Here is a 13,871-nt window from a genome sequence, read left to right on the forward strand (position 1 = left end):
ATTCGAATGGACTTTAGGCCCATTAAGCTTATGTGCTCACTCAACCTTCCTAACTGCTGCCCAGTTGGGCTTCCTTGTATGGCGTGGGACCCAAGCATTGATCTACACATCAGCCACATGGGTTTGGCCTAGCCTTTGTTACCAGGCCTGGTCGAATACACTATTAAAGACAGTGCACCCCCTGAAACCCATCAAATGGGCTCTATGGGCCCAACACTTACCCTAAGTGGTCCCTGGGCCAAGCCACCTTGTAACACCCAGGGATTGTGGGAAGATGCAAGATTAACCCATCGGGTATTATCCTCAATGGTCTTACACTTAACCTCTCAGCCCTTAATGATCATACACTGCCCGACAAGAGAGGACCTCTCCCTCGGCTGCAAGGAACAGTGTTGCACTCTCCACTTAAATGGATCCCGAGAATTAAAACCTTTTGCAAACATTTTAGAAACCATAATATATATACTTTTATATCTCATATAAAATATACTTTGCAAAACAAATCTCAACGGTTGAAATCGGCTACAGGCAGTCTTGGTTTCCAACAGTGAGAGCGCATCCCCGATCATTACCTTTGTCCGACAAAGGGGCTGATCCTGTCACTATGGTCACCCACTCAAATGAATTCTCGGATTGTCCCAACATACCCAGGTTTTGACCCCCGCTAAGGATCTCACTGGTTGGTACATCAAAGACAGACCGATCCGACACCTAGTGCAGTATCATAATCGAGTCTAGGGGTCGGGTGTAACTTTCTAGTTTTGCCCATCAATCTCCAAGGTCCAGGGCAATACTGGAAATCTGGTCCAATTCAAAGATTCAATTAATCCCACACTGTATGTGCCTGAGGTCTCACCACGGTAGCTGAGACAAGCCACCTCAACCGACTTGATGGCACCACAGTGTCAGCCTTGTCAGGATAGGTCTCCCCAGACCGACCCACTGGTTGTGAACTTTCTAAACTAACACGAGTCTCAATAAGTGTCCAGTTTAAGGGTATTACACAGAAACATACCAAGGGAACATGAATCAAATATGCACTTTTATTCATTAATAATAAACTCATAAAGTACATCAATTTTGATTGAAGCTAAGGGCATACAAAACTATCTAACAACTCCCACTTGCACTTAGGTCCAATCAGGTACTAGGAGTAGTCCCATGCTTTCCACGTGTTTCTCAAACACTTTCTGTGTCAGTGGCTTAGTCAATGGGTCTACCACATTCTCCGCTGATGCTACCTCTTACTATCATTCTCCCGTAGGTCCAGTGTTGTCATACAACAATGGAATGGGTGATGTGCTGAATTCCAAATTCATGAATGAATACCTTCATTCATAAGGCAGCCTCACTTACGGCAATGCACTCGGCTTGGGTTGTGGACTATTAATTTGCAACTTAGGACCCCTGTTTGCTGACATTCAGGAAACAACACTCAATCCTATCATGAAAACATATCCAGATGTAGACTTTCTATCATCTAGGTGTGACTGGAAATCGGCATCTGTATACCCTTGGATCTGTAGTGAGCTACCGTCGAATACTAGACAAAACTCTTTTGTCCTTCGAAGGTATTTAAGTATGTTTTTCACAGCAGTCCAATGCTCCTGCCCTGGGTTGGCCTGAAATCTGCTTACTACACTCACTACCTGAGCTATGTTAGGACGAGTGCACAGCATGGCATACATGATACTTCCCACGACAGAGGCATAGGGAATGTCTTTCATGCCATCAATCTCCTCAGAAGTCTTGGGAGACATCTTCTTGGAGAGAGTGACTCCATGCCTAAAAGGAACATTTCCTTTATTGGAGTTTTCCATGCTGTATCTTTTGACTATTTTGTCAATGTAGGCAGATTGGGATAATCCTATTATCCGCTTCGATCTATCTCTATAGAGTCGAAGACCCAGTATATAGGAGGCTTCTCCAAGATCTTTCATGGAGAATTGCTGTGATAGTCATACTTTCACCATAGTTAACATACCTACATCATTCCCAATGAAAAGAATGTCATCTACATACAGAACCAAGAAGGTAACCTTATCTCCACTGTACTTCCTGTAAACACAGGGTTCATCCGGATTATGCTCGAAGTCAAACAATTTGACGACAGAGTCAAAATGAATGTTCCAACTTCTAGAAGCTTGCTTAAGTCCATAAATGGATCTATTAAATTTACATACCATGTTTTCCTGACCTGTAGCAATGAAGCCTTGCGGCTGCTGCATATAGATATCTTCAGTAAGATCTCCATTCAGGAATGTAGTTTTGACATCCATTTGCCAAATCTCATAATCATGGTATGCTGCTACAGCTAGCAGGATCCTAATGGATTTAAGCATGGCCACAGGCGAAAAGGTTTCCTCATAATCGATGCCCTCTTTCTGAGTGTACCCTTTCGCCACCAGACAAGCCTTGAAGGTCTCAACCTTACCATCGGGGCCCTTCTTCCTCTTGTAAATCCATTTGCAACCGATTGATTTTACCCCGAAGGGCGGATCTACTAGAGTCCAGACTCCATTGGTCTCCATTGAGTCCATCTCTGCTCTCATGGCCTCCACCCACTTCTGGGAATCTATGTCCAACATAGGTTCCGTGTAAGTCACGGGATCCTCCTCACTAGTCAAGGTTCCCACCAGGTAACTATCCTGGTCATAACCATAACGGACTGGTGGCCTGGATACCCGAGTGGATCTTCTAGGTTGGTCACTACCTGGAACTATTCTGCTCAATTGGGTCATAGAATAGGTAACCTACAAAGCCTTTTGGGTAGCCTACAAATAGGCAACGGCTGGTCTTGGATTCCAACTTGTCTGCACTCGTTCTTTTAACGTGTGCTGGACAACCCCAAATCTTCAAATGTCTAACACTTGGTTTCTTTCCGGTCCAAAGTTCATATGGAGTATTCGGAACCAATTTGGTTGGAACCCGATTCAGCACATAAATCGCAGTATCTAATGCGTAACCCCAAAAGGATGTGGGTAACTCTGAGTGTATGAGAAGTGACCGGACCATATCCAATAAGGTCCTATTCCTCCTCTCCGAAACACCATTAAATTGTGGTGTAGCAGGAGGAGCTAATTGTGATACTATCCCATTGTCCTTTAAGTAGTCCCTGAATTCGTCAGAGAGATACTCAGGGGACCACATACATCAGTATGTATTAGGTCAAGTGTGCCCGTACATCTTTCAGGCTTACCGTTAAATGGCCATTTCGTCATCTTGCCTTGTAGGCAAGGCTCAGAAGTGGGAAGATCTTCTACAGTTAGAAAATCAAAAGGACCATCCTTTACCAACCTTGTGATTCGATCAACACCGATGTGGCCAAGTCGATAATGCCACAGACACGTGGGATTAACTGTATCACGAGCTCTCTTCTTAGGGATTTCAGCCGACATAGTTTCAATTATGTTAGTTTCTAGAGAAGGATGTAGAACATAGAGACTGTTCTCCAGTTCCCTGTATGCGATGAATCTGTTGTTTCTTTTAATAGTAATCATATTACTAAAGAAGACAGAATAACCACCTGCACACAGTTTTGAGACAGAAATCAAATTTCTCCTTAAATTTTGCACATAAAGACAGTCTTTCAGTACAATTATTCCTTCTCTAAAAATTAATTCCACGGTTCCTATAGCCGCGGCTGCAATAGTTGCAGTAGTCCCCAAGAAGAGTGTGACTTCTCCTTCACTCTGCCTTCTGCTTACCTTGAACCCCTGCAGTGAGTTACAAGCATGAGTTGAAGCCCCGGAGTCAATACACCAGGATGTAGAAGCTACCAACAAATTGGTTTCTATAACACAAGTTTTGAAGTTACTTTTCTTGGATTCCAGGTAAGCAGGACAATTCCTTTTCCAGTGGCCAGTCTTCTTGTAGAAGTGACAGGCATCCGATGCTTTGTCTTTCTTCTGCTTCTTGCTCTTAGCGGTTTTCTTATGAGGCTTCTTTGTCTTCCTCTTTCTCTTGCCTGTCTTTCCAGCTTCAACAAGCATGGCTACAGGCTCATCCTTTCTAATCAGTTTTTCAGCTCTTTGCAACATATTGCTGAGCTCTTGTAAACTGACATTCAGCTTGTTCATGTTATAGTTCATGATGAACGGATTAAAGGAATGAGGCAAAGAGTTAAGGATAGCGTCTATCTAGGTTGCAAGGTCTAGCCCGGATCCAAGAGCCTCCAGTTCGTTGATGTATCCCATCATCCGAAGACAATGGTCGTGAACTTGTTGACCCTTGGACATTTGTGTGGTCATGAACTCTTCCAAGACCTTTTGTCGAGTAGAACGATTCTGCTCTTCATACATTGTCCTAAGACTGTCCAATATGTCTTTGGCAAGTACGATCTGATCGAACTGCCTCTGTATCGGGTTGTCTAAGGAGGCAATGATGTAACACCGGGCAAATGAGTTTTTCTCCTCCCATTCTTGATAGTCTCTCCTTCAGGCCTCAGAAGCCCTATCACCCGGACGCTCCGGGGCAGGATTCTTTGCCACTTTGTCCAGCTTTTCAGAAGCTAGGACCAGCATAAGGTTCCTATACCAATTAGCATAGTTTGGGCCCTTCAACTTGTTGTCATCAAGCAGTTTTGCAAAAGATCCGTTTGCCATTTTTTGATAAAAGAGCAAACATCAGTCCACAACCTAATTTGATTCATGTTCATTTCATAGATATGGATTTTAATCTATGATCCATTTCCATTTATTCGCCTCTGAGATTTCCCTCCTCTCTCAGTGACGGAGACAACGGGTTGTCTCTGGAAATGTGGGAAATCACATAGGGTGGTGCATGGAGCCATCTGTTTCAACTGCATAACCCCACCACCTTTCTGTGAATGATCACATCCACTCATCATATGAGTTTTCCCTTTGGCCTCTGTCAGACAAGGTTCAGAGCCATTTTCAGGTAAACCTTTCTGTCCAGTGAGTGCTTACCCATCATATTCGTGAACGCCAAGGTACCGTGAGAGAGATCCCATTTTCTGGTGAAGCCCCTCCCACATCGGTCTATGACGCCCCTATCATCTTATGAAGCACTCAGACAAGCCCAACAGCAAATGGATAGCCGATTTTCTGGTGCGTTTCCTATCACATGCACTCATATTAGCTGGAGGGAACAAAATTACGCCTTAGTTTGATTTAGGTCAAACTAAAGTGGCTCCCACTGACTCTCATAAAGCCAGATTTCGGTGGGCCTTGAATCGGCTAGGGTTCCGCACGTAACCTCTTGATGAGCTGTGGCGCCCACCACTGAGGGAAGTCATCCAATGACCAAAAGGGACACCATGGCAATGATGTGCATTCAGCCATGGTGTGCGCTAGAGCCACTGTCGAATGAGCATGGGCCAAGTACTTATGGCCCATGTACGCAACACATCACACATCCATACATCACATGCAGGGATAAATTGATCCAATCAATTAATTATCTGTAAGGCCCATTGGAAGCCCATTAAAATTCCATAATATTAACCATTAGTATTATCTAGGTATATGGGCTGAATTCGGGTTACCCAGTTCGGCCCATATAGCTTTATCCTTTAAAATGGGTTTTTGCAGTTTTAACTATTTAAAACTGGGCCTTTACAGGCTGGGCTGAATTAACCATTTAATTAAATATCAATCCTTAAGCCCATTAGTGGGAAATTAGGGCTGATTTTCAGCCCTGATTAAACCCTAAAATTGGTCCAAACAGTTTTGAACCAATCTTGGTTCGAATGGGTCTAGGGTTTGATTTTAATTAAATCCTTAATTCAAGAAAATAATCTGAAATTAAATACTGATAAAAGGAAAAACAAGAATCAGTCAAACAGGGCTGTTCGCACAATCCTACCTGCAAAACAGAGGTTAGATCACAGAATGGAGTTTCACAAACTACAAATCGCAGATACCATTTCTCTCATCTGCAAAATCTCTTTTTCTGCACCGCCATCTTCGATCCAAAATAAAAATAAATAAAAATCCTATTTCTATTAATAATTACATCAGATCGAATACCTATACATTGAGTCTAGAAAAAAAAATTATTTACAGACCCAAAAAAAATTCAAGAACTGCAAAAACGCAGGTTCCCTGCGCAAACCAAGATTTCAATCTCCTCTTGTACGAACAACCCATAAATCAAGAAAATTATAAAGAACAATTCTAAATAATAATCAGATTTATTTAAAATTAATTTCAGATTATTTGCCCGTTTGTTTTGAGAACAAATTTCCCAAAAACCAAATCTACGCAAATTGGGTAGAACGCCTTCTCCCTAATTGCACAGGTTCAGATCTGAAACAGAATGTTTCAAGATTTGAACCTGAGCTCTAATACCGCTGAAAGGATGAGAGATCCATCCCATGGACGCCCAAAGATTGCGGAATAAGGGGCGAATTTCAAAAATTTTTCTCTCCCTTCAACTGGGAATCACATTCCCTATTTAGAAAATCATATTTTCAAGGATCAATCTTGAACCTTAAACTTAACCAGATTAGCCCATCAGGTATTATCCTCAATGGTCTTACACTTAACCTCTCAGCCCATAATGATCATACACTGCCCGACAAGAGAGGACCTCTCCCTCGGCTGAAAGGAACAGTGTTGCACTCTCCACTTAAATGGATCCCGGGAATTAAAACCTTTTGCAAACATTTTAGAAACCATAATATATATACTTTTATATCTTATATAAAATATACTTTGCAAAACAAATCTCAACGGTTGAAATCAGCTGCCGGCAGTCTTGGTTTCCAACAGTGAGAGCGCATCCCCGATCATTACCTTTGTCCGACAAAGGGGCTGATCCTGTCACTATGATCACCCACTCAGATGAATTCTCGAATTGTCCCAACATACCCAGGTTTTGACCCCCGCTAAGGATCTCACTGATTGGTACATCAAAGACAGACCGATCCGACACCTAGTGTAGTATCATAATCGAGTCTAGGGGTCGGGTGTAACTTTCCAGTTTTGCCCATCAATCTCCAAGGTCCAGGGAAATACTGGAAATCTGGTCTAATTCAAAGATTCAATTAATCCCACACTGTATGTGCTTGGGGTCTCACCCCGGTAGCTAAGACAAGCCACCTCAACCGACTTGATGGCACCACAGTGCCAGCCTTGTCAGGATAGGTCTCCCCAGACCGACCCACTAGCTGTGAACTTTCTAAACTAACACGAGTCTCAATAAGTGTCCAGTTTAAGGGTATTACATAGAAACATACCAAGGGAACATGAATCAAATATGCACTTTTATTCATTTATAATAAACTCATAAAGTACATCAATTTTGATTGAAGCTAAGGGCATACAAAACTGTCTAACAATTTGGTGGTGGGGACAACTAGCAACAAGTTGCTTAAACCTTTCCCAATATTCATATAATGTCTCACCACCAAATTGCCGAACTCTACATATTTCTTTTCTTAAATTCGCAGCCCGGGATGCAGAAAAATATTTATCTAAAAATATCCTATTCATTTCATCCCATGTGCGTACTGAACCGGGAGGGAGAATATACAACCAATCCTTGGCTTTATCTCTTAAAGTAAATGAAAAGGCTATGAGTTTTACCTAGTCCTCGGACATACCATGGGGTTTCCTGCTTGAACAAACAACATGAAATTCCTTTAGATGTTTGTGAGGGTCCTCACCTGGGAGACCATGAAACAGAGGCAATAGTTGAATCAAACCAGATTTGAGTTCAAAGGCTACCTCAAGAGTGGGGTACGTGATGCATAAGGGCTGTTGGTTCATAATCGGTGCAGCCAACTCCCTTAATGTCCTCTCTCTGTCAACCATTCTTTCTCCTTCTTCGAAGATGGAAAAATCACAAGTGGGCAATTTGCAATCCGAGTTCACCCTTTTTGGTGAACGATCCTTCCTTTGCTTCATCTCCTGCCTTAAACGACGGGTGGTCCTCTCAATTTCGAGGTTGTACTGAAGTTCACCTCATTGAGAAGCACGAGTCATAAACAAGAAGGTTAGCAAAAGATGGTAATAGCTAAGAAATTAACGTTGCTCCCCGGAAATGGCGCCAAATCTTTGGCGGGTTTGTCGAAGCCCTCAAAATTAGTACTAGTCCCACAATAAGATATTTGTAGTAAAAGTGGTATTAGGTCGAATCCCACAGGGAGCAATTCAGTAATCTCTTAGCCGAATGGATAAAGTAATTGTGTGGGAAATTTTAAAAACTAAAATAAAAAGAATAACAAACTATGCAAAAAAGAGAAAAATCAGTCTTACCGAATTCTGGTTCAAGGGTTCGGGTTGAATCGATTGGCCATCGATCCTAGGTATAATTCAGCATTCTTGCAATTCAAGCATTTAACCTTAGGTTTACTAGGATAGCCATAATAAACCTTGTGTTTTCCTAATTCAGTTGACCAAACCCAGTATTCGATCAACACTTATCAACACTCAACTAGGTACGATAGCGTTGCATGTTAAACAATGATAGCATTAAGATTTGTGAAAACAGTTAAACCAAAATAACATAATTGAGATAGCTGCAATTATTGAATTTTGTTTCATCGATTCCTTTAGGTTGAACCATGATAAAACGTTGGTCAAAGGCTGTCACAAACAATTGACCCAAAAAGATATCAACCTAATTGCTACTTGTATCATTATTCGTTATAATTACGGATCACCGAAATCAAGGATTGCAATAGGAAAATCAACATTAATTCAGTTTGTCAAACTAATTAACATCAACATCCAATAAAAATATGCACAAGAATCAATGAATACTTGAATTAGAAAGCAAAAAAATAAAATAACTACAGAACCTCACAATGACACAATCGAACCTCCCCCCTTGAACCAGAAAAAGAAGCTTAGCTACTCATGATCTGTGCAATCTCCATGCCTTTCTTCTCCATAGCCGAACTGCTTCCTTGAGCTTCTTAGCCTCTTGATGATCTCTTGGATCTTGGAATGAGTGGTGCTAGAGCTGGTTCACCCCCCTCTTTATATAGCCAAAGGAGAGGGCTGTTTTCCAACTCCTTCTAGGAGAACATCTTATCTTTAGGGAGTCTTAATCCTATCCTATCTCTTATCTAATCCCCAACCTTCTTATCCTTATAGGATTACATTCAAAGTTTAGATCTAATAAGACTCTCTCCCTCTTGGGATATTACATTCGAATTAGGACTCTAGTCTCTTGCATCTGAGTTGGGCTTCTCTGCTACTTGGGCTGTTTCCAGGTTCTTCTGCGAGTTGGGCTTCAGCTGTTAAATGGGCCTGGCTACAAACTTGCTCCGATTTCAGGCCCAGTTTCGTACTCGATGCGCATCGAATAAGATAAAATCCAACACAAAAGTTGTGGGCCTTTCTTTATTCTTTCTAATGCTTCTTGAATTGCCCAATTCGGAGTCCGGAATTGTGAGTTAGGCCCAGATCACTGACTGTCGCCGAAACTGTGCAAAATCACCCGAATTTGCCTGTTTCCTTCCAATTGCCTTCTTTATTGCCCTGAATCGAAATACAAGAGTAATGAGTGCATTTAAGTGCTAAGGTAGTATAAAAGGATGAAAATTAAGGGACAAAAATAGGGCTCTTTTCAGTCTTATCACCCAATGGCTGTGAACATTCTAAACTAATACGAGTCTCATTAATTGTCCAGTTTAAGGGTATTACACAGAAACATACCAAGGGAACATGAATCAAATATATACTTTTGTTCATTTACAATAAACTCATAATGGACATCATTCTGATTGAAGCTAGGGGCATACAAAACTATCTAACAAAAAAAAGGGAAAAACTAAGGTAACAAAGTGCAATTTTGAAGGAGAAAATGGAAGAAAGAAAAAAAAATGGGACAGTTAAGCTAAACATCTATTTCCAATTTCATTCTAACCCCACCTCATTCTCCACCCCAACAAAAAGTCCTCCTAGATCAACATAAATGTATGGCTCATGGCATTGAAAGACATGGAAAGCATTTTTCATCCAAAGAGAATAAACAAAAAAAGGAAAAGAAGAAGAGCAAAAAAGAATGTGTTAAAGGCCCCATTTTTCAATTCAAGCATCTAAAACCTATGTCAAAAGAATATTCGAGCCTCCTATCTTTCAATTATGAACCATGCCCTAAGAAACATTTCGTCCTGTCTAATAAGACATCCTCGATCTTTGAGAGATTAGCAAGTTAACCTTGGGCATACTTTTTTTCGCTAACAATGAAAGAATCAAGTATAACCCTCACCCCCACCCCAATTGAGAGAAAAAAAAAGAAGTCAGACCTAGAAACACTAAACCAAGGGCAAAAACAACAAAAAAAATAGAAAAAAAATAGAAAAAGGGAAGGATACATTCCAAACTCAGGGCAAGCATATCAAAGCACAAGAAGTTCGATTTAACAAAGTTGTGAAGATTCAATCACTATGTGATGAGACAACTACCTCTTGCTCGAACATTTTCCTGAAGTGAATTTTCAATTGACATTTAACATTTCTAAGACACATCTCTGAAACCAATAGTATTGCTATCATCAAATCTCATACCACATTAAGGGTAACCAGGCTCTTTTGAGTGTCAATATTTTGTCAGAAGTAAGCCATGACCATTTACCTAATCCTTGTCAACCTCATGTCATCATCTTCCTAACCAGCATCATACGCATTGTCCTCTGCTCTAGTCCAAGCTGACCAATCATCATAACAAAAGAAGAAAAGAGTCATCACCTATTTACCATGCTTTTAAAATCGTCTAACTTCCAAATAGTCATTTTTTTTTTGTATTGTGGCATATAAATCAATGTTTGATCATCAAATCTGTTTTAAAGTCCCTCGTAGCATCAAAGTTCCACGTGGCATTAAAATCTCTCGTAGCATCAAAATCCCCAGTGAAAAACTCAATAGCATCATTTTCTCTTGCATCTAAAGCATCCAAAAATTTGTTTTCAAATCATCCAAAAGATTTTCCAAAAATCCAAAATCATTCAAAAGTCTTTCATCCCATCCATCTAAGATTTTCATACAAATTGCCTTCTGAAAGGAGGAAGAAATCCATCATATGTACACCAAGAAAATAACGGAATAGGTGGGCGAATTTCAAAAATTTTCTCCCTTCACTCAATTGGGAATCGCATTCCCTTATTTTAGAATCAATTATTCAAGGACCTACTCAAACCAAACCAAACCAGATCTGACCAAAGATCAAGGGAAGGGTTATACCTGATACGGAGAATCAAAATCTCCCAACGTCAGTGTTCACGCCCAAAGAAAGATCTAAGATCTGCTCCAGCTGAAGATGACACAACGATGGTGGGGCAGAACCAACAGTGTACGTCCCACGTACCTTACTCTTCGCAAGAATCCGTTGGAGACTTAAAGCACTGAACCAAATCAGTCTTTCAGCAAAGACTGATCTCAAGAACCAGCTTCTTGGTCGTCCCTTCAAAGGAGTTCAAACCAAACAGTAAGGTGGTGGCGGTTGGAGGAATTCCTAAGGCTGAAAGTGGCATGGATGCAGATTTCAGCTTAGGAAGAAGAGATCCTATCTCAAGCTTGCAAAAGTTGTTCCTCCAAAACCCTAGGTCAAATTCTTGTAATTCAAGATTAGGGTTTCCTCCTTTCTTAGTGATTATGAAACTTCCTAATCCTATTAGGAATTATCCCAATCCAAATCAGCATTTGGATAGGAGATAATCTTAACCCTATCTGCCGATTAGGTCAGCCCACTCCTGATCCTATCGGGAGGTTACCAGATTCAAAACACATTTGAATTTGGTCTCCAAGAGTGGATAGGGTTAGAACCCTAATCCTTTAACTAACCCTAATCCCAGATACGCCCCCTTAAGTTGAAGATCATATCAACCCAGGTCAAAATGGGCTTTAGGCCCATTAAATAACTAGTGCTCAATAAGTTTCCAAACTACTGCCCAGTTGGCCTTCTTTTTATGGCGTGGCACCCAAGCATTGATCTACACATCAACCACATGGGTTCAGCCCAACCTTTGTTACAAGGCTTAGCCGAATTCACTAGAAAGCCCAATGAACCCCTTAAGCCCATCACATGGACTCTATGAACCCAACACTTACACTAATTGGTCCCTGGGCCAAGCCATCTTATAAAAACCCAGGTACTGGTGGCAGATGCAAGATTAGTGACGGGTTTGTCGAAGCCCTCAAAATTATTACTAGTCCCACAATAAAATATTTGCAGTAAAAGTGGTTTTAGGTCGAATCCCACAGGGAGCAAATCAGTAATCTCTTAGCCGAATGGGTAAAGTAATTGTGTGGGAAAATTAAATAACTAAAATTAAAAGAATAATAAACTAAACAAACAAGAGAAAATCAGTCTTACCGAATTCTGGTTCAAGGGTTCGGGTTGAATCGATTGGCCATCGATCCTAGGTACAATTCAGCATTCTTGCAATTCAAGCATTTAACCTTAGATTTATTAGGATAGCCATAATAAACCTTGTGTTTTCCTAATTCAGTTGACCATGTTAAACAATGATAGCATTAAGATTTGTGAAAACAGTTAAACCAAAATAACAATAATTGAGATAGCTGCAATTACTGAATTTTGTTCCATCGATTCTTTTTGGTTGAACCATGTTAAAACATTGGTCAAAGGCTGTCACTAACAATTGACCCAAAAAAGATATCAACCTAATTGCTACTTGTACCATTATTCGTGACAATTACGGATCACCGAAATCATGGATAGCAGTAGGAAAATCAACATTAATTCAGTTTGTCAGACTAATTAACATTAACATCCAATAAAAATGTGCACAAGAACCAATGAATACTTGAATTAAAAGGAAAGAAAATAAAGTAACTACAGAACCTCACAATGACACAATCGAACCTCCCCCCTTGAACCAAAAAAAGAAGCTTAGCTACTCATGATCTGCGCAATCTCCATGCTCTTCTTCTCCATAGCCGAACTGCCTTCTTGCTTCTTGGTCTTCTTGATGATCTCTTGGATCTTGGAATGAGTGATTGCTAGATCTGGTTCACCCCCCTCTTTATATAGCCAAAGGAGAGGGCTGTTTTCCAACTCCTTCTAGGAGATAATCTTATCCTTAGGGAGTTTTGATCTTATCTTGAACTAATCCTATTTTATCTCTTATCTAATGCTCTAATTTCAATCTTCTTATCTCTCTAGGATTACATTCAAGACTTTAGATCTGATAAAACTCACTCCTTGGAGATTACATTCGAAATTCGGACTCTTAACTCTTGAATTCGAGTTGGGCTGCTTCAAGGTACTTCTGCGAGTTGGGCTTAAGTTGTAAAATGGGCCTGGCTGCGAACTTGCTCCGACTTTGGAATCGTTTTCGTACTCGATGCGAGCCGAATCTGTCAAAACCCAAAATATAAAAGTTGTGGGTCTTCCTTTCATCTTTCTAATGCTTCTTAAATTGTCTAATTCGGTGTCCGTAATTGAGAGTTAGACCCAGATTACTGACTGTCGCCGAAACTGTGCAAAATCACCCGATTTGCCCTGTTTCTTCCAATTGCCTTCTTTATTACCCTGAATCGAAATACAAGAGTAATGAGTCCATTTAAGTGCTAAATAAATGTAAAAGAGTGGATATTATGGGATAAAATTAGGGTTCGTTTTGGTCTCATCAATTAGCCCATCAGGTATTACCTTCAACTGTCTTACACTTAACCTCTCCGCACATAATGATCAAACACTGCCCAACAAGAGAGGACCTCTCCCTCAGCTGCAAGAAACAGTGTTGCACTCTCTACTCACATGAATCCCGGGATTTAAAACCATTTGCAAACAATTTGAAACCGTATATATAAATATATCATATATATAAAATTTTGCAACACAAAATTCCAACAATTGAAATCAGCTGCCAACAGTTTGGTTTCCATTTGAGAGAGTGCATCCCCGATCATTACGTTTCTCCAACAAAGGGGC

At 40.6% G+C, this 13,871-nt stretch overlaps 1 non-coding gene across 1 annotated transcript; it reads left to right on the plus strand.

Moving 5' to 3' along the window:
• Window positions 1-7,302: 7,302 nt before the first annotated feature.
• Window positions 7,303-7,409, plus strand: LOC148848858 (small nucleolar RNA R71). The gene has a single exon (XR_016101610.1). It is a non-coding gene; the product is annotated as a small nucleolar RNA R71 (small nucleolar RNA).
• The last annotated feature ends 6,462 nt before the right edge of the window (window positions 7,410-13,871 follow it).

This window comes from Nelumbo lutea, chromosome 6, assembly GCF_056320005.1.
Source record: "Nelumbo lutea isolate HS-2025 chromosome 6, American lotus-T2T, whole genome shotgun sequence".
In the NCBI taxonomy this organism is placed as follows: Eukaryota; Viridiplantae; Streptophyta; class Magnoliopsida; order Proteales; family Nelumbonaceae; genus Nelumbo; species Nelumbo lutea.